Source organism: Lithobates pipiens, unplaced genomic scaffold (assembly GCF_037356315.1).
Source record: "Lithobates pipiens isolate NorthernLeopardFrog02 unplaced genomic scaffold, aLitPip1_a1.2 Scaffold_8, whole genome shotgun sequence".
In the NCBI taxonomy this organism is placed as follows: Eukaryota; Metazoa; Chordata; class Amphibia; order Anura; family Ranidae; genus Lithobates; species Lithobates pipiens.
The window spans coordinates 483083356-483106493 of NW_027507903.1; the positions used below are offsets into that span (position 1 = coordinate 483083356).

The 23138-nt window shown below is 46.8% G+C and overlaps 1 protein-coding gene across 5 annotated transcripts in view; it reads left to right on the forward strand.

Moving 5' to 3' along the window:
- The window catches only part of CACNA2D4 (calcium voltage-gated channel auxiliary subunit alpha2delta 4), a 398531-nt gene that overhangs the window by 187791 nt on the left and 187602 nt on the right, over positions 1-23138 (forward strand). The window lies entirely within an intron of this gene.

Genomic DNA, 23138 nt, shown 5'->3' on the forward strand with positions numbered 1-23138 from the left:
CTCGGTAGCATGACTCACTGTAATAATGGTGCTCTGTAGGGGAGTATCATACTGTTACTGTATACAGGTACTGCATGAAAAACTCAGCACTCCGCCTCCGATTAATGAGAATCATTTTTTCTGTAATGTGAAGTTGCAGATTTTTTATTTTTTTTTCTCCTTAACTGGTTCTTAAGAGAAGGTGTAATGTTGGGATGTCTCCCTAGAGGTAATTGTGTGTTTAAGCTGGAGTTTGCATTGTTCATCAGACCAAAACCTGCAATTCATTTCACGTGTCTCTGACTCTATTACATTTATTATGTAACTCCTGGTAGTATCCCACAGCGTGCTATATAAGTAATGGGGGCCCAGGTCATTCACTGCAGCTCATAATCAGAATTATTGCCATGATTAGGATATGGTATATTGTGATCTCTTTATAAGGAGAGGAGAGGCCAGTGTGTCCTGGTGTGTGTGTATTAGGAGAGGAGAGGAGAGGTCAGTGTGTCCTGATGTCTGTGTATTAGGAGAGGAGAGGAGAGGTCAGTGTGTCCTGATGTCTGTGTATTAGGAGGAGAGGAGAGGTCAGTGTGTCCTGATGTCTGTGTATTAAGAGAGGAGAGGAGAGGTCAGTGTGTCCTGATGTCTGTGTATTAGGAGAGGAGAGGTCAGTGTGTCCTGATGTCTGTGTATTAGGAGAGGAGAGGTCAGTGTGTCCTGATGTCTGTGTATTAGGAGAGGAGAGGAGAGGTCAGTGTGTCCTGATGTCTGTGTATTAGGAGAGGAGAGGTCACTGTGTCCTGACGTCTGTGTATTAGGAGAGGAGAGGTCAGTGTGTCCTGATGTCTGTGTATTAGGAGAGGAGAGGAGAGGTCAGTGTGTCCTGATGTCTGTGTATTAGGAGAGGAGAGGTCAGTGTGTCCTGACGTCTGTGTATTAGGAGAGGAGAGGTCAGTGTGTCCTGATGTTTGTGTATTAAGAGAGGAGAGGTCAGTGTGTTCTGATGTCTGTATTAGGGAGAGGAGAGGTCAGTGTGTCCTGATGTCTGTGTATTAGGAGAGGAGAGTTCAGTCTGTAGTGATGTCTGTGTATTAGGAGAGGAGAGGAGAGGTCAGTGTGTCCTGATGTCTGTGTATTAGGAGAGGAGAGGTCAGTGTGTCCTGATGTCTGTGTATTAGGAGAGGAGAGGTCAGTGTGTCCTGATGTCTGTATTAGGAGAGGAGAGGTCAGTGTGTCCTGATGTCTGTGTATTAGGAGAGGAGAGTTCAGTGTGTAGTGATGTCTGTGTATTAGGAGAGGAGAGGTCAGTGTGTCCTGATGTCTGTGTATTAGGAGAGGAGAGGTCAGTGTGTTCTGATGTCTGTGTATTAGGAGGAGAGGTCAGTGTGTCCTGATGTCTGTGTATTAGGGAGAGGAGAGGAGAGGTCAGTGTGTCCTGATGTCTGTGTATTAGGAGAGGAGAGGAGAGGAGAGGTCAGTGTGTCCTGATGTCTGTGTATTAGGAGAGGAGAGGTCAGTGTGTCCTGATGTCTGTATTAGGAGAGGAGAGGAGAGGTCAGTGTGTCCTGATGTCTGTGTATTAGGAGAGCAGAGGAGAGGTCAGTGTGTCCTGATGTCTGTATTAGGAGAGGAGAGGAGAGGTCAGTGTGTCCTGATGTCTGTGTATTAGGAGAGTAGAGGTCAGTGTGTCCTGATGTCTGTGTATTAGGAGAGGAGAGGTCAGTGTGTCCTGATGTCTGTGCATTAGGAGAGGAGAGGTCAGTGTGTCCTGATGTCTGTGTATTAGGAGAGGAGAGGAGAGGTCAGTGTGTCCTGATGTCTGTGTATTAGGAGAGGAGAGGTCACTGTGTCCTGATGTCTGTGTATTAGGAGAGGAGAGGTCAGTGTGTCCTGAGGTCTGTGTATTAGGAGAGGAGAGGAGAGGTCAGTGTGTCCTGATGTCTGTGTATTAGGAGAGGAGAGGTCAGTGTGTCCTGATGTCTGTGTATTAGGAGAGGAGAGGTCAGTGTGTTCTGATGTTTGTGTATTAAGAGAGGAGAGGTCAGTGTGTTCTGATGTCTGTATTAGGGAGAGGAGAGGTCAGTGTGTCCTGATGTCTGTGTATTAGGAGAGGAGAGTTCAGTCTGTAGTGATGTCTGTGTATTAGGAGAGGAGAGGAGAGGTCAGTGTGTCCTGATGTCTGTGTATTAGGAGAGGAGAGGTCAGTGTGTCCTGATGTCTGTGTATTAGGAGAGTAGAGGTCAATGTGTCCTGATGTCTGTATTAGGAGAGTAGAGGTCAGTGTGTCCTGATGTCTGTGTATTAGGAGAGGAGAGGTCAGTGTGTCCTGATGTCTGTGTATTAGGAGAGGAGAGTTCAGTGTGTAGTGATGTCTGTGTATTAGGAGAGGAGAGGTCAGTGTGTCCTGATGTCTGTGTATTAGGAGAGGAGAGGTCAGTGTGTTCTGATGTCTGTGTATTAGGAGGAGAGGAGAGGTCAGTGTGTCCTGATGTCTGTGTATTAGGAGAGGAGAGGTCAGTGTGTCCTGATGTCTGTGTATTAGGAGAGGAGAGGTCAGTGTGTTCTGATGTCTGTGTATTAGGAGGAGAGGAGAGGTCAGTGTGTCCTGATGTCTGTGTATTAGGGAGAGGAGAGGAGAGGTCAGTGTGTCCTGATGTCTGTGTATTAGGAGAGGAGAGGAGAGGTCAGTGTGTCCTGATGTCTGTGTATTAGGAGAGGTCAGTGTGTCCTGATGTCTGTATTAGGAGAGGAGAGGAGAGGTCAGTGTGTCCTGATGTCTGTGTATTAGGAGAGCAGAGGAGAGGTCAGTGTGTCCTGATGTCTGTATTAGGAGAGGAGAGGAGAGGTCAGTGTGTCCTGATGTCTGTGTATTAGGAGAGTAGAGGTCAGTGTGTCCTGATGTCTGTGTATTAGGAGAGGAGAGGTCAGTGTGTCCTGATGTCTGTGTATTAGGAGAGGAGAGGTCAGTGTGTCCTGATGTCTGTGTATTAGGAGAGGAGAGGTCAGTGTGTCCTGATGTCTGTGTATTAGGAGAGGAGAGGTCAGTGTGTCCTGATGTCTGTGTATTAGGAGAGGAGAGGTCACTGTGTCCTGATGTCTGTGTATTAGGAGAGGAGAGGTCAGTGTGTCCTGATGTCTGTGTATTAGGAGAGGAGAGGTCAGTGTGTCCTGATGTCTGTGTATTAGGAGAGGAGAGGTCAGTGTGTCCTGATGTCTGTGTATTAGGAGAGGAGAGGTCAGTGTGTCCTGATGTCTGTGTATTAGGAGAGGAGAGGAGAGGTCAATGTGTCCTGATGTCTGTGTATTAGGAGAGGAGAGGTCACTGTGTCCTGATGTCTGTGTATTAGGAGAGGAGAGGTCAGTGTGTCCTGATGTCTGTGTATTAGGAGAGGAGAGGAGAGGTCAGTGTGTCCTGATGTCTGTGTATTAGGAGAGGAGAGGTCAGTGTGTCCTGATGTCTGTGTATTAGGAGAGTAGAGGTCAATGTGTCCTGATGTCTGTATTAGGAGAGTAGAGGTCAGTGTGTCCTGATGTCTGTGTATTAGGAGAGGAGAGGTCAGTGTGTCCTGATGTCTGTGTATTAGGAGAGGAGAGTTCAGTGTGTAGTGATGTCTGTGTATTAGGAGAGGAGAGGTCAGTGTGTCCTGATGTCTGTGTATTAGGAGAGGAGAGGTCAGTGTGTTCTGATGTCTGTGTATTAGGAGGAGAGGAGAGGTCAGTGTGTCCTGATGTCTGTGTATTAGGGAGAGGAGAGGTCAGTGTGTCCTGATGTCTGTGTATTAGGAGAGGAGAGAAGAGGTCAGTGTGTCCTGATGTCTGTGTATTAGGAGAGGAGAGGTCAGTGTGTCCTGATGTCTGTATTAGGGAGAGGAGAGGTCAGTGTGTCCTGATGTCTGTGTATTAGGAGAGGAGAGGAGAGGTCAGTGTGTCCTGATGTCTGTGTATTAGGAGGAGGAGAGTAGAGGTCAGTGTGTCTTGATGTCTGTGTATTAGGAGAGGAGAGGTCAGTGTGTCCTGATGTCTGTGTATTAGGAGGGGAGAGGAGAGGTCAGTGTGTCCTGATGTCTGTGTATTAGGAGGAGGAGAGGAGAGGTCAGTGTGTCCTGATGTCTGTGTATTAGGAGAGGAGAGGTCAGTGTGTCCTGATGTCTGTGTATTAGGAGGAGGAGAGGAGAGGTCAGTGTGTCCTGATGTCTGTGTATTAGGAGAGGAGAGGTCAGTGTGTTCTGATGTCTGTGTATTAGGAGGAGAGGAGAAGTCAGTGTGTCCTGATGTCTGTGAATTAGGGAGAGGAGAGGAGAGGTCAGTGTGTCCTGATGTCTGTGTATTAGGAGAGGAGAGGTCAGTGTGTTCTGATGTCTGTGTATTAGGAGGAGAGGAGAGGTCAGTGTGTCCTGATGTCTGTGTATTAGGGACAGGAGAGGAGAGGTCAGTGTGTCCTGATGTCTGTGTATTAGGAGAGGAGAGGTCAGTGTGTTATGATGTCTGTATTAGGGAGAGGAGAGGTCAGTGTGTCCTGATGTCTGTGTATTAGGAGAGGAGAGTTCAGTCTGTAGTGATGTCTGTGTATTAGGAGAGGAGAGGAGAGGTCAGTGTGTCCTGATGTCTGTGTATTAGGAGAGGAGAGGAGAGGTCAGTGTGTCCTGATGTCTGTGTATTAGGAGAGGAGAGGTCAGTGTGTCCTGATGTCTGTGTATTAGGAGAGGAGAGGAGAGGTCAGTGTGCTCTGATGTCTGTAGATTAGGAGGAGAGGAGAGGTCAGTGTGTCCTGATGTCTGTGTATTAGGGAGAGGAGAGGAGAGGTCAGTGTGTCCTGATGTCTGTGTATTAGGAGAGGAGAGGTCAGTGTGTCCTGATGTCTGTATTAGGGAGAGGAGAGGTCAGTGTGTCCTGATGTCTGTGTATTAGGAGAGGAGAGGTCAGTGTGTCCTGATGTCTGTGTATTAGGAGGAGGAGAGTAGAGGTCAGTGTGTCCTGATGTCTGTGTATTAGGAGAGGAGAGGTCAGTGTGTCCTGATGTCTGTGTATTAGGAGGGGAGAGGAGAGGTCAGTGTGTCCTGATGTCTGTGTATTAGGAGGAGGAGAGGAGAGGTCAGTGTGTCCTGATGTCTGTGTATTAGGAGAGGAGAGGTCAGTGTGTTATGATGTCTGTATTAGGGAGAGGAGAGGTCAGTGTGTCCTGATGTCTGTGTATTAGGAGAGGAGAGTTCAGTCTGTAGTGAGGTCTGTGTATTAGGAGAGGAGAGGAGAGGTCAGTGTGTCCTGATGTCTGTGTATTAGGAGAGGAGAGGAGAGGTCAGTGTGTCCTGATGTCTGTGTATTAGGAGAGGAGAGGTCAGTGTGTCCTGATGTCTGTGTATTAGGAGAGGAGAGGAGAGGTCAGTGTGCTCTGATGTCTGTAGATTAGGAGGAGAGGAGAGGTCAGTGTGTCCTGATGTCTGTGTATTGAGGAGAGGAGAGGTCAGTGTGTCCTGATGTCTGTGTATTAGGAGAGGAGAGGTCAGTGTGTCCTGATGTCTGTATTAGGGAGAGGAGAGGTCAGTGTGTCCTGATGTCTGTGTATTAGGAGAGGAGAGGAGAGGTCAGTGTGTCCTGATGTCTGTGTATTAGGAGGAGGAGAGTAGAGGTCAGTGTGTCCTGATGTATGTGTATTAGGAGAGGAGAGGTCAGTGTGTCCTGATGTCTGTGTATTAGGAGGGGAGAGGAGAGGTCAGTGTGTCCTGATGTCTGTGTATTAGGAGGAGGAGAGGAGAGGTCAGTGTGTCCTGATGTCTGTGTATTAGGAGAGGAGAGGTCAGTGTGTCCTGATGTCTGTGTATTAGGAGGAGGAGAGGAGAGGTCAGTGTGTCCTGATGTCTGTGTATTAGGAGAGGAGAGGTCAGTGTGTTCTGATGTCTGTGTATTAGGAGGAGAGGAGAAGTCAGTGTGTCCTGATGTCTGTGAATTAGGGAGAGGAGAGGAGAGGTCAGTGTGTCCTGATGTCTGTGTATTAGGAGAGGAGAGGTCAGTGTGTTCTGATGTCTGTGTATTAGGAGGAGAGGAGAGGTCAGTGTGTCCTGATGTCTGTGTATTAGGGACAGGAGAGGAGAGGTCAGTGTGTCCTGATGTCTGTGTATTAGGAGAGGAGAGGTCAGTGTGTTATGATGTCTGTGTATTAGGAGAGGAGAGGTCAGTGTGTCCTGATGTCTGTGTATTAGGGACAGGAGAGGAGAGTCAAGTGTGTCCTGATGTCTGTGTATTAGGAGAGGAGAGGTCAGTGTGTTATGATGTCTGTGTATTAGGAGAGGAGAGGTCAGTGTGTCCTGATGTCTGTGTATTAGGGACAGGAGAGGAGAGGTCAGTGTGTCCTGATGTCTGTGTATTAGGAGAGGAGAGGTCAGTGTGTTCTGATGTCTGTGTATTAGGAGGAGAGGAGAGGTCAGTGTGTCCTGATGTCTGTGTATTAGGGACAGGAGAGGAGAGGTCAGTGTGTCCTGATGTCTGTGTATTAGGAGAGGAGAGGTCAGTGTGTTATGATGTCTGTGTATTAGGAGAGGAGAGGTCAGTGTGTCCTGATGTCTGTGTATTAGGAGAGGAGAGGAGAGGTCAGTGTGCTCTGATCTCTGTAGATTAGGAGAAGAGGAGAGGTCAGTGTGTCCTGATGTCTGTGTATTAGGGAGAGGAGAGGAGAGGTCAGTGTGTCCTGATGTCTGTGTATTAGGAGAGGAGAGGTCAGTGTGTTCTGATGTCTGTGTATTAGGAGAGGAGAGGTCAGTGTGTCCTGATGTCTGTATTAGGGGGAGGAGAGGAGAGGTCAGTGTGTCCTGATGTCTGTGGAGAGGAGAGGTCAGTGTGTTCTGATGTCTGTGTATTAGGAGAGGAGAGGTCAGAGTGTCCTGATGTCTGTGTATTAGGAGAGGAGAGGTCAGTGTGTTCTGATGTCTGTAGATTAGGAGGAGAGGAGAGGTCAGTGTGTCCTGATGTCTGTGTATTAGGAGGGGAGAGGAGAGGTCAGTGTGTCCTGATGTCTGTGTATTAGGAGGAGGAGAGGAGAGGTCAGTGTGTCCTGATGTCTGTGTATTAGGAGAGGAGAGGTCAGTGTGTTATGATGTCTGTATTAGGGAGAGGAGAGGTCAGTGTGTCCTGATGTCTGTGTATTAGGAGAGGAGAGTTCAGTCTGTAGTGATGTCTGTGTATTAGGAGAGGAGAGGAGAGGTCAGTGTGTCCTGATGTCTGTGTATTAGGAGAGGAGAGGAGAGGAGAGGTCAGTGTGTCCTGATGTCTGTGTATTAGGAGAGGAGAGGTCAGTGTGTCCTGATGTCTGTGTATTAGGAGAGGAGAGGAGAGGTCAGTGTGCTCTGATGTCTGTAGATTAGGAGGAGAGGAGAGGTCAGTGTGTCCTGATGTCTGTGTATTAGGGAGAGGAGAGGAGAGGTCAGTGTGTCCTGATGTCTGTGTATTAGGAGAGGAGAGGTCAGTGTGTCCTGATGTCTGTATTAGGGAGAGGAGAGGTCAGTGTGTCCTGATGTCTGTGTATTAGGAGAGGAGAGGAGAGGTCAGTGTGTCCTGATGTCTGTGTATTAGGAGGAGGAGAGTAGAGGTCAGTGTGTCCTGATGTATGTGTATTAGGAGAGGAGAGGTCAGTGTGTCCTGATGTCTGTGTATTAGGAGGGGAGAGGAGAGGTCAGTGTGTCCTGATGTCTGTGTATTAGGAGGAGGAGAGGAGAGGTCAGTGTGTCCTGATGTCTGTGTATTAGGAGAGGAGAGGTCAGTGTGTCCTGATGTCTGTGTATTAGGAGGAGGAGAGGAGAGGTCAGTGTGTCCTGATGTCTGTGTATTAGGAGAGGAGAGGTCAGTGTGTTCTGATGTCTGTGTATTAGGAGGAGAGGAGAAGTCAGTGTGTCCTGATGTCTGTGAATTAGGGAGAGGAGAGGAGAGGTCAGTGTGTCCTGATGTCTGTGTATTAGGAGAGGAGAGGTCAGTGTGTTCTGATGTCTGTGTATTAGGAGGAGAGGAGAGGTCAGTGTGTCCTGATGTCTGTGTATTAGGGACAGGAGAGGAGAGGTCAGTGTGTCCTGATGTCTGTGTATTAGGAGAGGAGAGGTCAGTGTGTTATGATGTCTGTGTATTAGGAGAGGAGAGGTCAGTGTGTCCTGATGTCTGTGTATTAGGGACAGGAGAGGAGAGTCAAGTGTGTCCTGATGTCTGTGTATTAGGAGAGGAGAGGTCAGTGTGTTATGATGTCTGTGTATTAGGAGAGGAGAGGTCAGTGTGTCCTGATGTCTGTGTATTAGGGACAGGAGAGGAGAGGTCAGTGTGTCCTGATGTCTGTGTATTAGGAGAGGAGAGGTCAGTGTGTTCTGATGTCTGTGTATTAGGAGGAGAGGAGAGGTCAGTGTGTCCTGATGTCTGTGTATTAGGGACAGGAGAGGAGAGGTCAGTGTGTCCTGATGTCTGTGTATTAGGAGAGGAGAGGTCAGTGTGTCCTGATGTCTGTGTATTAGGAGAGGAGAGGTCAGTGTGTTATGATGTCTGTGTATTAGGAGAGGAGAGGTCAGTGTGTCCTGATGTCTGTGTATTAGGAGAGGAGAGGAGAGGTCAGTGTGCTCTGATCTCTGTAGATTAGGAGGAGAGGAGTGGTCAGTGTGTCCTGATGTCTGTGTATTAGGGAGAGGAGAGGAGAGGTCAGTGTGTCCTGATGTCTGTGTATTAGGAGAGGAGAGGTCAGTGTGTTCTGATGTCTGTGTATTAGGAGAGGAGAGGTCAGTGTGTCCTGATGTCTGTATTAGGGGGAGGAGAGGAGAGGTCAGTGTGTCCTGATGTCTGTGTATTAGGAGAGGAGAGGTCAGTGTGTTCTGATGTCTGTGTATTAGGAGAGGAGAGGTCAGAGTGTCCTGATGTCTGTGTATTAGGAGAGGAGAGGAGAGGTCAGTGTGTTCTGATGTCTGTAGATTAGGAGGAGAGGAGAGGTCAGTGTGTCCTGATGTCTGTGTATTAGGGAGAGGAGAGGAGAGGTCAGTGTGTCCTGATGTCTGTGTATTAGGAGAGGAGAGGTCAGTGTGTTCTGATGTCTGTGTATTAGGAGAGGAGAGGTCAGTGTGTCCTGATGTCTGTGTATTAGGGAGAGGAGAGGAGAGGTCAGTGTGTCCTGATGTCTGTGTATTAGGAGAGGAGAGGTCAGTGTGTTCTGATGTCTGTGTATTAGGAGAGGAGAGGTCAGTGTGTCCTGATGTCTGTATTAGGGGGAGGAGAGGAGAGGTCAGTGTGTCCTGATGTCTGTGTATTAGGAGAGGAGAGGTCAGTGTGTCCTGATGTCTGTGTATTAGGAGAGGAGAGGTCAGTGTGTTCTGATGTCTGTGTATTAGGAGAGGAGAGGTCAGAGTGTCCTGATGTCTGTGTATTAGGAGAGGAGAGGTCAGTGTGTTCTGATGTCTGTAGATTAGGAGGAGAGGAGAGGTCAGTGTGTCCTGATGTCTGTGTATTAGGAGGGGAGAGGAGAGGTCAGTGTGTCCTGATGTCTGTGTATTAGGAGGAGGAGAGGAGAGGTCAGTGTGTCCTGATGTCTGTGTATTAGGAGAGGAGAGGTCAGTGTGTTATGATGTCTGTATTAGGGAGAGGAGAGGTCAGTGTGTCCTGATGTCTGTGTATTAGGAGAGGAGAGTTCAGTCTGTAGTGATGTCTGTGTATTAGGAGAGGAGAGGAGAGGTCAGTGTGTCCTGATGTCTGTGTATTAGGAGAGGAGAGGAGAGGAGAGGTCAGTGTGTCCTGATGTCTGTGTATTAGGAGAGGAGAGGTCAGTGTGTCCTGATGTCTGTGTATTAGGAGAGGAGAGGAGAGGTCAGTGTGCTCTGATGTCTGTAGATTAGGAGGAGAGGAGAGGTCAGTGTGTCCTGATGTCTGTGTATTAGGGAGAGGAGAGGAGAGGTCAGTGTGTCCTGATGTCTGTGTATTAGGAGAGGAGAGGTCAGTGTGTCCTGATGTCTGTATTAGGGAGAGGAGAGGTCAGTGTGTCCTGATGTCTGTGTATTAGGAGAGGAGAGGAGAGGTCAGTGTGTCCTGATGTCTGTGTATTAGGAGGAGGAGAGTAGAGGTCAGTGTGTCCTGATGTATGTGTATTAGGAGAGGAGAGGTCAGTGTGTCCTGATGTCTGTGTATTAGGAGGGGAGAGGAGAGGTCAGTGTGTCCTGATGTCTGTGTATTAGGAGGAGGAGAGGAGAGGTCAGTGTGTCCTGATGTCTGTGTATTAGGAGAGGAGAGGTCAGTGTGTCCTGATGTCTGTGTATTAGGAGGAGGAGAGGAGAGGTCAGTGTGTCCTGATGTCTGTGTATTAGGAGAGGAGAGGTCAGTGTGTTCTGATGTCTGTGTATTAGGAGGAGAGGAGAAGTCAGTGTGTCCTGATGTCTGTGAATTAGGGAGAGGAGAGGAGAGGTCAGTGTGTCCTGATGTCTGTGTATTAGGAGAGGAGAGGTCAGTGTGTTCTGATGTCTGTGTATTAGGAGGAGAGGAGAGGTCAGTGTGTCCTGATGTCTGTGTATTAGGGACAGGAGAGGAGAGGTCAGTGTGTCCTGATGTCTGTGTATTAGGAGAGGAGAGGTCAGTGTGTTATGATGTCTGTGTATTAGGAGAGGAGAGGTCAGTGTGTCCTGATGTCTGTGTATTAGGGACAGGAGAGGAGAGTCAAGTGTGTCCTGATGTCTGTGTATTAGGAGAGGAGAGGTCAGTGTGTTATGATGTCTGTGTATTAGGAGAGGAGAGGTCAGTGTGTCCTGATGTCTGTGTATTAGGGACAGGAGAGGAGAGGTCAGTGTGTCCTGATGTCTGTGTATTAGGAGAGGAGAGGTCAGTGTGTTCTGATGTCTGTGTATTAGGAGGAGAGGAGAGGTCAGTGTGTCCTGATGTCTGTGTATTAGGGACAGGAGAGGAGAGGTCAGTGTGTCCTGATGTCTGTGTATTAGGAGAGGAGAGGTCAGTGTGTCCTGATGTCTGTGTATTAGGAGAGGAGAGGTCAGTGTGTTATGATGTCTGTGTATTAGGAGAGGAGAGGTCAGTGTGTCCTGATGTCTGTGTATTAGGAGAGGAGAGGAGAGGTCAGTGTGCTCTGATCTCTGTAGATTAGGAGGAGAGGAGTGGTCAGTGTGTCCTGATGTCTGTGTATTAGGGAGAGGAGAGGAGAGGTCAGTGTGTCCTGATGTCTGTGTATTAGGAGAGGAGAGGTCAGTGTGTTCTGATGTCTGTGTATTAGGAGAGGAGAGGTCAGTGTGTCCTGATGTCTGTATTAGGGGGAGGAGAGGAGAGGTCAGTGTGTCCTGATGTCTGTGTATTAGGAGAGGAGAGGTCAGTGTGTTCTGATGTCTGTGTATTAGGAGAGGAGAGGTCAGAGTGTCCTGATGTCTGTGTATTAGGAGAGGAGAGGAGAGGTCAGTGTGTTCTGATGTCTGTAGATTAGGAGGAGAGGAGAGGTCAGTGTGTCCTGATGTCTGTGTATTAGGGAGAGGAGAGGAGAGGTCAGTGTGTCCTGATGTCTGTGTATTAGGAGAGGAGAGGTCAGTGTGTTCTGATGTCTGTGTATTAGGAGAGGAGAGGTCAGTGTGTCCTGATGTCTGTATTAGGGAGAGGAGAGGAGAGGTCAGTGTGTCCTGATGTCTGTGTATTAGGGAGAGGAGAGGAGAGGTCAGTGTGTCCTGATGTCTGTGTATTAGGAGAGGAGAGGTCAGTGTGTCCTGATGTCTGTATTAGGGAGAGGAGAGGTCAGTGTGTCCTGATGTCTGTGTATTAGGAGAGGAGAGGAGAGGTCAGTGTGTCCTGATGTCTGTGTATTAGGAGGAGGAGAGTAGAGGTCAGTGTGTCCTGATGTCTGTGTATTAGGAGAGGAGAGGTCAGTGTGTCCTGATGTCTGTGTATTAGGAGGGGAGAGGAGAGGTCAGTGTGTCCTGATGTCTGTGTATTAGGAGGAGGAGAGGAGAGGTCAGTGTGTCCTGATGTCTGTGTATTAGGAGAGGAGAGGTCAGTGTGTCCTGATGTCTGTGTATTAGGAGAGGAGAGGTCAGTGTGTCCTGATGTCTGTGTATTAGGAGAGGAGAGGTCAGTGTGTTCTGATGTCTGTGTATTAGGAGGAGAGGAGAAGTCAGTGTGTCCTGATGTCTGTGAATTAGGGAGAGGAGAGGAGAGGTCAGTGTGTCCTGATGTCTGTGTATTAGGAGAGGAGAGGTCAGTGTGTTCTGATGTCTGTGTATTAGGAGGAGAGGAGAGGTCAGTGTGTCCTGATGTCTGTGTATTAGGAGAGGAGAGGTCAGTGTGTTATGATGTCTGTGTATTAGGAGAGGAGAGGTCAGTGTGTCCTGATGTCTGTGTATTAGGGACAGGAGAGGAGAGGTCAGTGTGTCCTGATGTCTGTGTATTAGGAGAGGAGAGGTCAGTGTGTTATGATGTCTGTGTATTAGGAGAGGAGAGGTCAGTGTGTCCTGATGTCTGTGTATTAGGGACAGGAGAGGAGAGGTCAGTGTGTCCTGATGTCTGTGTATTAGGAGAGGAGAGGTCAGTGTGTTATGATGTCTGTGTATTAGGAGAGGAGAGGTCAGTGTGTCCTGATGTCTGTGTATTAGGAGAGGAGAGGAGAGGTCAGTGTGCTCTGATGTCTGTAGATTAGGAGGAGAGGAGAGGTCAGTGTGTCCTGATGTCTGTGTATTAGGGAGAGGAGAGGAGAGGTCAGTGTGTCCTGATGTCTGTGTATTAGGAGAGGAGAGGTCAGTGTGTTCTGATGTCTGTGTATTAGGAGAGGAGAGGTCAGTGTGTCCTGATGTCTGTATTAGGGGGAGGAGAGGAGAGGTCAGTGTGTCCTGATGTCTGTGTATTAGGAGAGGAGAGGTCAGTGTGTCCTGATGTCTGTGTATTAGGAGAGGAGAGGTCAGTGTGTTCTGATGTCTGTGTATTAGGAGAGGAGAGGTCAGAGTGTCCTGATGTCTGTGTATTAGGAGAGGAGAGGAGAGGTCAGTGTGTTCTGATGTCTGTAGATTAGGAGGAGAGGAGAGGTCAGTGTGTCCTGATGTCTGTGTATTAGGAGAGGAGAGGTCAGTGTGTCCTGATGTCTGTGTATTAGGAGAGGAGAGGTCAGTGTGTTCTGATGTCTGTGTATTAGGAGAGGAGAGGTCAGTGTGTCCTGATGTTTGTGTATTAGGAGAGGAGAGGTCAGTGTGTCCTGATGTCTGTATTAGGGAGAGGAGAGGAGAGGAGAGGTCAGTGTGTCCTGATGTCTGTGTATTAGGAGAGGAGAGGTCAGTGTGTCCTGATGTCTGTATATTAGGAGAGGAGAGGTCAGTGTGTCCTGATGTCTGTGTATTAGGAGAGGAGAGGTCAGTGTGTCCTGATGTCTGTGTATTAGGAGAGTAGAGGTCAGTGTGTCCTGATGTCTGTGTATTAGGAGAGGAGAGGTCAGTGTGTCCTGATGTCTGTATATTAGGAGAGGAGAGGTCAGTGTGCCCTGATGTCTGTGTATTAGGAGAGGAGAGGTCAGTGTGTCCTGATGTCTGTGTATTAGGAGAGGAGAGGTCAGTGTGTCCTGATGTCTGTGTATTAGTAGAGGAGAGGTCAGTGTGCCCTGATGTCTGTGTATTAGGAGAGGAGAGGTCAGTGTGTCCTGATGTTTGTATTGAGGAGAGGAGAGGTCAGTGTGTCCTGATGTCTGTGTATTAGGAGAGGAGAGGTTAGTGTGTCCTGATGTCTGTGTATTAGGAGAGGAGAGGTTAGTGTGTCCTGATGTCTGTGTATTAGGAGAGGAGAGGTCAGTGTGCCCTGATGTCTGTGTATTAGGAGAGGAGAGGTCAGTGTGCCCTGATGTCTGTGTATTAGTCCTATGATAGCACTTGCAATAGGCAGGTCACCCTGAGTTTATTTTGGGTGTTGTTATAATGGAATACACATTGAACTGGAGGAAATTGTTATATTACCATAAATCCCAGTGATTAATTTTTTTACATTTTTTAAATCATTTTTGTACCCGGTGGGACCTCTCGGAGCCCCCTTTGCCCTTCCCTAGTCTACACACCATCCAGGCAGATTACGCAGCATAAGACAATGGCGTTCCCCCGTGAATCCTGCACAGCTGAAGTGGGGCAGTCTCCGTGTTGTCATGGTGACGGGCATCTCCTTGCGCCTTCTGTCTGAGTCACTTTCTCGGGGACAAGAAGCCAGCTCCTGCTAGCGGCACCTGCACTCCGGGAGTTAACCCTCTCGCTGCTGCACCAAATTTCAAAAATGATTATTCTCAGGGCTTCGCTAGAATTGCCATGTTTGCTCGCAGGAAATAGATCTCACACCGATCCATGGTGATGATGGTGTGTATTTTGTTTGCATCATTTAAAGGCACACTTCATTGAAATTTGAACAGTTTGAATGTAATTGCGTTCTGTGTCTTCATCTGGCTGCTGGGTGATTCCACTTTTAAATCTGGGATTTGTTTTTTGCAGCAGGAGACTTCTCTATGACTGCCAATTGTCTGAACTGTCCTGAATCTGAGCTTCACAAATGCAGGCTGCATGCTCACAGGTTAAGAGCTTTGCCCACTTTCAAAGGGGAAGATTACACATCACATGATCATTTTATGTGATCTGTAGATTCCAAATATGGACATTAATAGTGTGCGATACCTATAGTACTGGGCTTTACATAGTTCACTCTATGACCAGAGGTCAGTAAGTGAATAGTGAAAAACCCATTCCGACCAGAGGTCACAGAGTGAGGGATGTGCTTTGGGATAGAAAAAAGTCTTTCCAAATATGGGAAACAGGAGTTGTTTTATTCACTCAAGGGTGCCAAGGACAAGAAATTTGTTTTGAAACATGGATGCAAAACAGGAAAGTCTGTCACCATACTATTTATTTCAACAACAATCTTCCTATAACTTTATACAGTATTTACCTGTAAAAGCCTCCATTGTGTAGAGCTCTAAAAGCACTAAGCCCTTGTACACACGGTCGGACATTCCGACAACAAAATCCGTAGTATTTTTTCAGATGGATTTTGTCCGAAGCTGGTGTTGCATACACACGGTCGGACAAAGTTGTTGGAAAATCCGATCGTTCGGAACGTGATGACATTCATTGGTTACAAGGGGACTACTTTCAGGCTAGTAGCCAATAGCTTTGGTCTTGTAATTTGATCTGAGCATGCGTGGCACTTTGATCGGAAATTCTTTACAAACGATCGGACAAAGTCGATCGGATCATGTTGTCGGAATATCCAGCTCTCAAACTTTGTTGGTCGGACATTCTGACGGAGCCCACGCACTGTCGGATTATCTGACAAAACACGGTTCGGACATTTTCCATCGGAATTTGCGACCGTGTACAAGGGCTTAGACTGCTGCTGGGTGCCGCCATCTTCATCCTGATGTCAGCTGTCTCTACAGGCTCAGAACTGTCACTTAATAATATTTCCCTTCACTAATCCCCCCACAACTACGTAAAAGGCAGTGCAAAGAGGTTAGGGGAGGGGCAGAGGAGCTGGGCCAGTACAGACAGTAACTAGACACTCTCAGAAGAGGAGAGGGTCATGACATTCAAGAGGGAGGGGATGGTGCTAGGAAACTGACTCTTTCTGATTTGTCAAATTTTGCAGCAAGTTCAGATGCAAGTTGCAAACAAACAAAATCATGTATCCACAAGGAAAACGTTGCAAGTAAGCATTTGAATTTTTCTCTGCTTTTACTTGCAGTTTTTAAGTTGGTGACAGGGTCTCTTTAAGCTGTGCCTGTAGTCAGTCATCCAGCCCACTGCCAGTTCCAGATTTTAGAGGGAATGGTTAGCTCATTCCTATGGGGACTGCCATCTGTAAAAATACTATTTGACGTCTGTCTTTGTTTGAGAATAAGCATGTAGATCTGAAAGGCTGAATGATATCGGAACTTCTAATTCACATACTTCTCGTGGGGTACTGCATTGAAGGGTGCTGAAGCTACAAGATCACTTTGATAGCCAGGCAGCTAGCATTTTTAAAAGAATTAGCAGCCCCCATATTCTTTAAGAGCAGGGTGCATCTGAATATTTTTTTTGCAGCCGACAGCCATGTTGGCCAGTATCCTTATTTTTATAATAGGCATAATTCCTAAGTGTTCCTTGGTTCCAGCTCCATCCTCTCTCTGATCCCACTGCAGTTCTACCCACATGAAATATATAAATATGGTCTGAGTATCATGTAACAAGAACCTGCAGTCCTGTACCATAACACTTGTGCTTTCTAAGTAAGCTTTCTCGTTCTGGTTGCTTTTCTCTTTTCATAAAACCTAAATTAAGGTGAGCTGAATGAATGAACCAGTCTGTGTGCTTTTTCTGGTAAATGACTCCAGCTGCCACAGATTGGCAGGCGATAATGGCTCTGTGTCAGGAGATCAGAGGGCTGAATGGCCAGGCGGGATGATGAATCCTAGCCAAGGACACAAAATAGTTTTCACTGCTGTAATGACAAAGGCTCACATGCCAGCATCCTTTTGTTTTGATCAACGTACAGGAGGATGATAAAATGTGGCACGAGGCTGGCGTAGCTGCGTTATCAGCTTCTTTGAATAGTGGCACAGCGCATGGTGACCCCTGCAGCTGGGCGAATTGGTCGCCATGGAGACCAGGATGCCGTCTCATCCTGCACGGCGGCTCTCATCCTCTTGAGTATTTAATCTTCTGTATAATCTCCCATCTGTTCCTTTCTGGTGGAAGGGGGTCTCTGTCATGCCGGCTATCTCACCTGATGTTTCTTAAAGCCCACATTTCCCCTTTTTTATTTTACACATCGTAGGCCGTGCGTGCCGCCACCTGCTGTTTATCTTCTGCTTTATTGATAAAATGTTGGTAGAATACTGGTGAAGTCATGCTTAGAATCCATCTCAGTAATCTGTCAATGGGGGTATCCCTGGGGGTCTTTGGAGTACATTATATCCCCGAGGAAAGGGGGAGGGGTTTGAGCTCCCACCCCATCACAGTGAGAATTTTCAAAATTTCTGTGCATCTGAGTCTTTACACTATGATATGGAAATAGAGCCGGGGGAAAGTACTTTATTCCCCATGGTCAAAAGGCCAAAGTGCAGCTCTCATGAGCTGTGAACTACTTTTTGTGCCTCATTCTGTTGAAGCGTCCACTGCAACCTCCACTTTTGCCTACTTCTTGGCCCAGCCATGTATGGAAGGGTGTCTGGTCTTGTCTGGTATTTATTGCTGTGTAAGTAGGTGCTTCCATTAGGGGTGTCATTGAGCGTATTTCTGCTGTTGTATTCATTGCACTGTTTAGCTATACAGACAGTCCAGGCTGCACAGGATGGTAAGGGGTTAACTGTGTCTAGGTTCTCTTTTCCTGGGCTTTCTGAGTCCTGCCCCCTGCTGTAGGCTACAAAAGCATACTCTCTTCCACATGGGATTCACAGAGGAAGAACTACTGCAACATGTAGTACTACTGTAGAACTTGGCTCCTTTCTGGGTCAGTCCGGGTTTGGAATTGTGTGTCTGGGTTTCAGACCACCTGAACCCGGACACAATATTCAGAATGGACTGTGGCTCCCCAAGTGACCAAGTACCACAACCGCCGAGTGCATAGCTGTCTAAATGGGCCCCATCTCCATACACGGACAGGAAAAGATATAGGGCTTGATCTGCTCCTTCTCCTGCCTGGTCTGAAATTATTCAAAGGGGTGCATGGTGGTACATGGCGTTTCAGAAGAACAGGGCCTGTAATGTACATACATGCAGGGTACAAAAAGCAAGAGAACTACAAAAGGTTGCCACGGGCATCCATAGACTGGTGGGAATACAACAAAGCATGGTACCCTGGTGTAGGGGATGGTTGGTTCCTCATTGTTCTGGCTCCTTCGCTAATGGTTGGGTCTCCAGCGCATGGTACAGGAGAGAGGCGTTAATTATGTGCACACATAAGGCTCTGCGCTAGTGCATGGCGGGACCTCATTCTGTCACTGGGAGTGAAGTGGCAGAGATACACTGGATTGGTGGAGAGGGCATAGGATCAGCAGTGCTCCTCCTAAACACAGCATTCATCAAGCAAGGGAGTATAGTGACATGGGACAAGACACTTCACAGAGAAACTCTGTATGTTAGTCTACTGCTTACGGTATACAGCTCTCTAAGCCAGGGTACCACCATAATGTTAACTTTCACATGAGTGCTGTGCCGCCTGGTCCCGGGCATTGATGAGTGTGTACACAAGTAAAGCTGTCCATAGAGAGAGTGATTTTCTTTGCAGGAAAGAAAATTTTATGATTCTGCAATTAACACAGTCAGTGTTGATGGAGGAATCTCTCACACAAATCCATTTTGTTCTCCTGGCTGGGAAAGCCATCCCCACCGGGAGGACACAGTGATTATTGCTAGTGGCTATAACAGCTGTTACCACATGTAAAATCTGGCAGGCTGGTTGTTCCCAGGTTTATTGATAAATCAACTTGGGTACATTCACCCTGCCCATACATGGTTTGAATATTAGCCAGGCCCTGCTGAACTGGCCAAGATTCAAACAGTCTTTTAGGAAATGTTCTAGTGAGCAGCAGCTGGTGGCACCACTGGCTTATGCGCTCTGAAGAAATAGGCAACTGTGCCGTTCCTTCAGAGATCTGTGCTGCAGCCATGAATCCCACGCACATGGAAGGGAGTGACGCCATCGCGGCTCGGCCATTCAATCGTCTGCAGCACGCAGTCCCGAAAGGAAGACCAGGTGAAGATGGAAGCCTCTGCAGGTAAGAAACCAGTGTTACTGTTTTTCAGGGGTGGAGGAGACATACTCCAATAGGGGCACCTGTCCTGGTAGCAGGACAGGTGCTACCAGGAAATCTCCCCAATGGGAATAACTGCAGTTTTAACCATTCCATACTGTATTCATAACTAAAACGAAAATTTTTTGCTTTAGAAAACAAAACTTAAAAAAATGACAGCAAACGCAGAAAATTTTTATATTTTAAAAGTCTACTTGCAGTGTTGTTTTCTTCTCCATAAATGATTTTATTCACGTTTTAACGTTTTGGAACTTGGTTGAAAATTTGACTAATTCAGGAAGAGTTCAGTTCTCTAGCACAGCCCCTCCCTCCTTGGATATCATAGCCTTCCAGAAATGTCTAGTTACATTTGTGCTGGCCCAGCTCCTCCGTCCTTCATTTCACTTCCCTACATAACCACTTATATTACAGCAGGGGGAGAAGTGAAGGATAATAATATAGAGAAGGGTTTCTCAACCAGGGTTCCATGGAAGCCTAGGGTTCCTCCAGCTGTTGCTAGGGGTTCCTTGAGCAATCTGCAATATTTGCCTTAGATTAGATTAGTTCTCACTGACACCGTTGATAATTTTAGATATCTGTAAGAGGGGATTCTTCCCAATGACCGCAAGTGTAAGTAGCATTCTTGACCATCAATCACACTAATGTATCATAAGTTGTAGACATTTTTAGAAGGGGTTCCCTGAGACCACAAAGTTAAGAGACTGCTATAGAATGTCAGTTGAATGACAGCTCGAAGTCTGCTGGGGTTGCTGACACCACACCAAGTTGTCAGCATCCAGCAGCAGTCTTTGGGCTTTTTGGATGTCTACACAAAGGAGGCTTTTACAGGTAAATAACAGGTAAAATATGTTAAATGCACATAAAATGTGATCTGACCACAGTTTATTTTACTGATAGTCTAATGCTCCTGTATCCTTCCCTACCCAATTCCGACTGTCCTAAAACCTAAACTTCTACTAAAAGCTGTATAAAAATCACTTGCCAGCAGCTCCAGGCACCCTGCTGAATACTGATTGATGGGCGTGTATTCCCTGTCAAAGGGGCACCACTACCCAAACATTAGCTCTGCTTAGGTTGTGCCCTTTGGCACAATTCCTGCAGAAATGGATGTTATCTGGTAGCCCAAGGGAGACTAAAACTGCTGTCAGATTTTTTGGACAGCATAGTATGATTATTATTCAGCAATGGAATAATTTTACAAAAAATAAAAATCACATTTCAGCCTCATGCCCACTGGACATTAAGCCCTTGAGCATGAGGCTCTGGCACTGTTGCACTGCCCAGCCCGCTGCTGGCAGCCTGACATCTGCTGTGTCTGGACAGGACTAGGCAGAACACCTAGCGCTATGCATGTTTATGGGCATATGCGCTCAAGGATCAATGTCAAGAACACAGACTGCTTGCGTTCAGGGCATTCACCCATGGGCTCAGACTTCCCCCAAATGTTGCTGGTGATGGAGCTGGATGGTGCTGCTGTGGTCTGCAGCCACAGCTTAAAGCTGGAGCCTTGTGCACCAGGGCTTAGCTTCTAGTGTGCATGAGCATAAAAAATCCATCCTTGGTCTCTAATTAGTGACTTTGTTAAGATGAAGTCATCACCCTAATGCAGGCAGGAGGAAGCATTTCCTCAGTCTCCGCTCCCCAGTGATCAAACTGCAACAATGTAACCTTTACATAATTGTGTTATCTCTTATTCAGCATCTTAGCCCAGGAAGTAGATGGTGACCCTGAATGATGTCCTATTAAAGATGGCACCATTTTTCTGGAAAGAAAAGCAGATGAAGGCATTGTTGGGGCTGGGCGGGGGGGGAGGGAGTGGCACCGAGATGTCAGTGAATGAAAGCTAATAAATACCTGGAAGTGACACATCACTGAGCATACTGAAAACAGGTCCAGCTAAAGCTAAAGTGCATTTAACTGTGTGGCTGGAAACCTTGCAATGCCAATAATTATTCTACAATCCAGTTTATCAAATATGTTGTGATGGGATTACAGCATGCCCAGGCCTTTTAGCACAGCAGAATAGCAGTGACCTTAGGCTGCACACTTCAGAGGCCACACATCCCTGGGTATTATTTTGGCGTATTGGCAGAGATGTCCTTTCTCTAGGATCGGTCATTGACAGACAAATCTATTTATATGCACAGCTCCAGGTTCGTCTACGCCATAGAGCAGCACGAAAGGATGGTGATTAGGGCCGATCCCTGTCTTTGAGATTGATGGTTGGCTTCCATGCTTACCAGGTTTGTCGAGCCAGGACCATTAATCTCTATCGCTGAAGGCTGCAGGGGTCTCGCTGTGTCCCCTCTGATCTTGACATTGTGGAAGCAAAACTAGATTATTAAACTAGATTATTACATAATCCAGAAATCAAGACTATCTGTGATAGCTGGCCCAAAGCATGTTTGGAATTTCTTTGCATATTAAAGGACAATTGTGACATTTGTACACACTTCAAGATCTTTTTTCTGCCTGAAAGTAAATTTGGATAAGACGTTTGTATGTTTACATGGTTGCTGTACCACATTTCTATCACATAAATAGGTGTGTAGAATCCTAGTGGCTGTATTTCTGTAAATTGGTTTTTGTGCAGCTCGAAAATAAAAACAGGAAACATTCCCCTTCCTTCCCTATACAAATAGAATTCCAAGCTACACTATATTGTTAAAAGTATTGGGACAACTGCCTTTACACATACATGAACTTTAATGGCATCCCAGTCTTAGTCCGTAGGGTTCAATAATACTGACTCATCCATGTCTTTATGTACCTTTCTTTGTGCAGTGGTCCAAATCATTTGGTGGAGGGGGGATTAGATGTGGGGTTGTTTTTCAGGGGTTGGACTTGGCCCCTTAGTTCCAGTGAAGGGAACTCTAATGCCCCATACACACGGTCAGACATTCCAACCACAAAATCCATCTGATTTTTTCTGACGAATTTTGGCCGAAACTTGTCTTACATACACATGGTCACACAAAGTTGTTGGAAAATCAGATCGTTCGGAATGAGGTGACGTAAAACAAGTACGACGGGACTACGTAGAGGCCAGTAGCCAATAGCTTTCATCTCCAAATTTTTTCTGAGCATGCGTGGCACTTTCGGAATTCTCTACACACGATCAGAAAAAGTCCGGATTTTGTTGTTGGAAAATTTTAGATCCAGCTCTCAAACTTTTTCCGTCGGAAATTCCAACAGAAAAAGTCAGATAGAGCCCACACACGATCTGATTTTCCGACAACATAATCCGATCTGACTTTTTCCGTTAGAATTTCCGACCGTGTGTATGGGGCATTAAGGTGTCAGCATACCAAGGCATTTTGGACAATTTCATGCTCCCAACTTTGTGGGAACAGTTTGGGAATGTTCCAACATGACTGAGCACCAGTGCACAAAGCAAGGTCTATAAAGACATGGATGAGCGAGTTTGGGGTTGAGGAACAAGATTGTCTTACAGAGCCCTGCCCTCCACCCGATAGAACACCTTTGGGATGAATTAGAGCAGAGACTATGAGCCAGGCTTTCATGTCCAACATCAGTGCCTGACCTCACAAATGCGCTTCTGGAAGAATGGTCAAACATTCCCATAGACACACTCCTAAACCTTGTGGACAGCCTTCCCAGAAGAGTTGAAGCTGTTATAGCTGCAAAGGTTGGGCCAAACCAATATTGATCCCTATGGACTAAGACTCAGATGCCATTAAAGATCATGTTTATGTCAAGGCAGGCGTCCCAATACTTTTCACAATATAGTGTATATTTACGTGTGTGTCACTCTTTTTGCACCACTGATCTCTGCACAGCTTTTTGCACTACAAGCAATGGAGTGTGAAAGGGGTCTAAAACATGGTGTCCCAGATTTGAATGCTTTGCTGTGAATAGTCTATAGTTTAGTTAGCCCTCAGTGACAGAAGCTCAGATTACACACACAGCTGAACAAGGAAGATATTCCTTTGTGAGAGCTGGAAGACAATAAAATGGTTTTGTGGCATCCTTAGAATTTCTCTGTACAGATTTTGTTTTTATGGGAGAGATTTCATTAAATAATACATTTACTTTACATGAAGAAACAACTTAGAACTTCACTGGTATGCCTGCAAATGCATAATTGCCGATATTATGGTACCGTATCCCAGAACACAGTTAACCCCACTCATGTACCACATTTCATGCGCCAACTTTCTGGGGAGGTGCACCCATCCACACCCACTTTACAGATTGGTCTCACCTTTAAATGTGCAGGGAATGCCTACTCGCAGCCCTAATGCCTGACATGTAATGCTTTTTTGAATTACTGTGCAGGTGCAGTAACTCAGATATTGCAAGCCCAGGACACAGCATCAGCAGGACAGAGTGCCAAGATATGGGACTGTCCAGCGAATCCAAGACAGTTGTCATCTATGAGATGGAAATATACTATTTG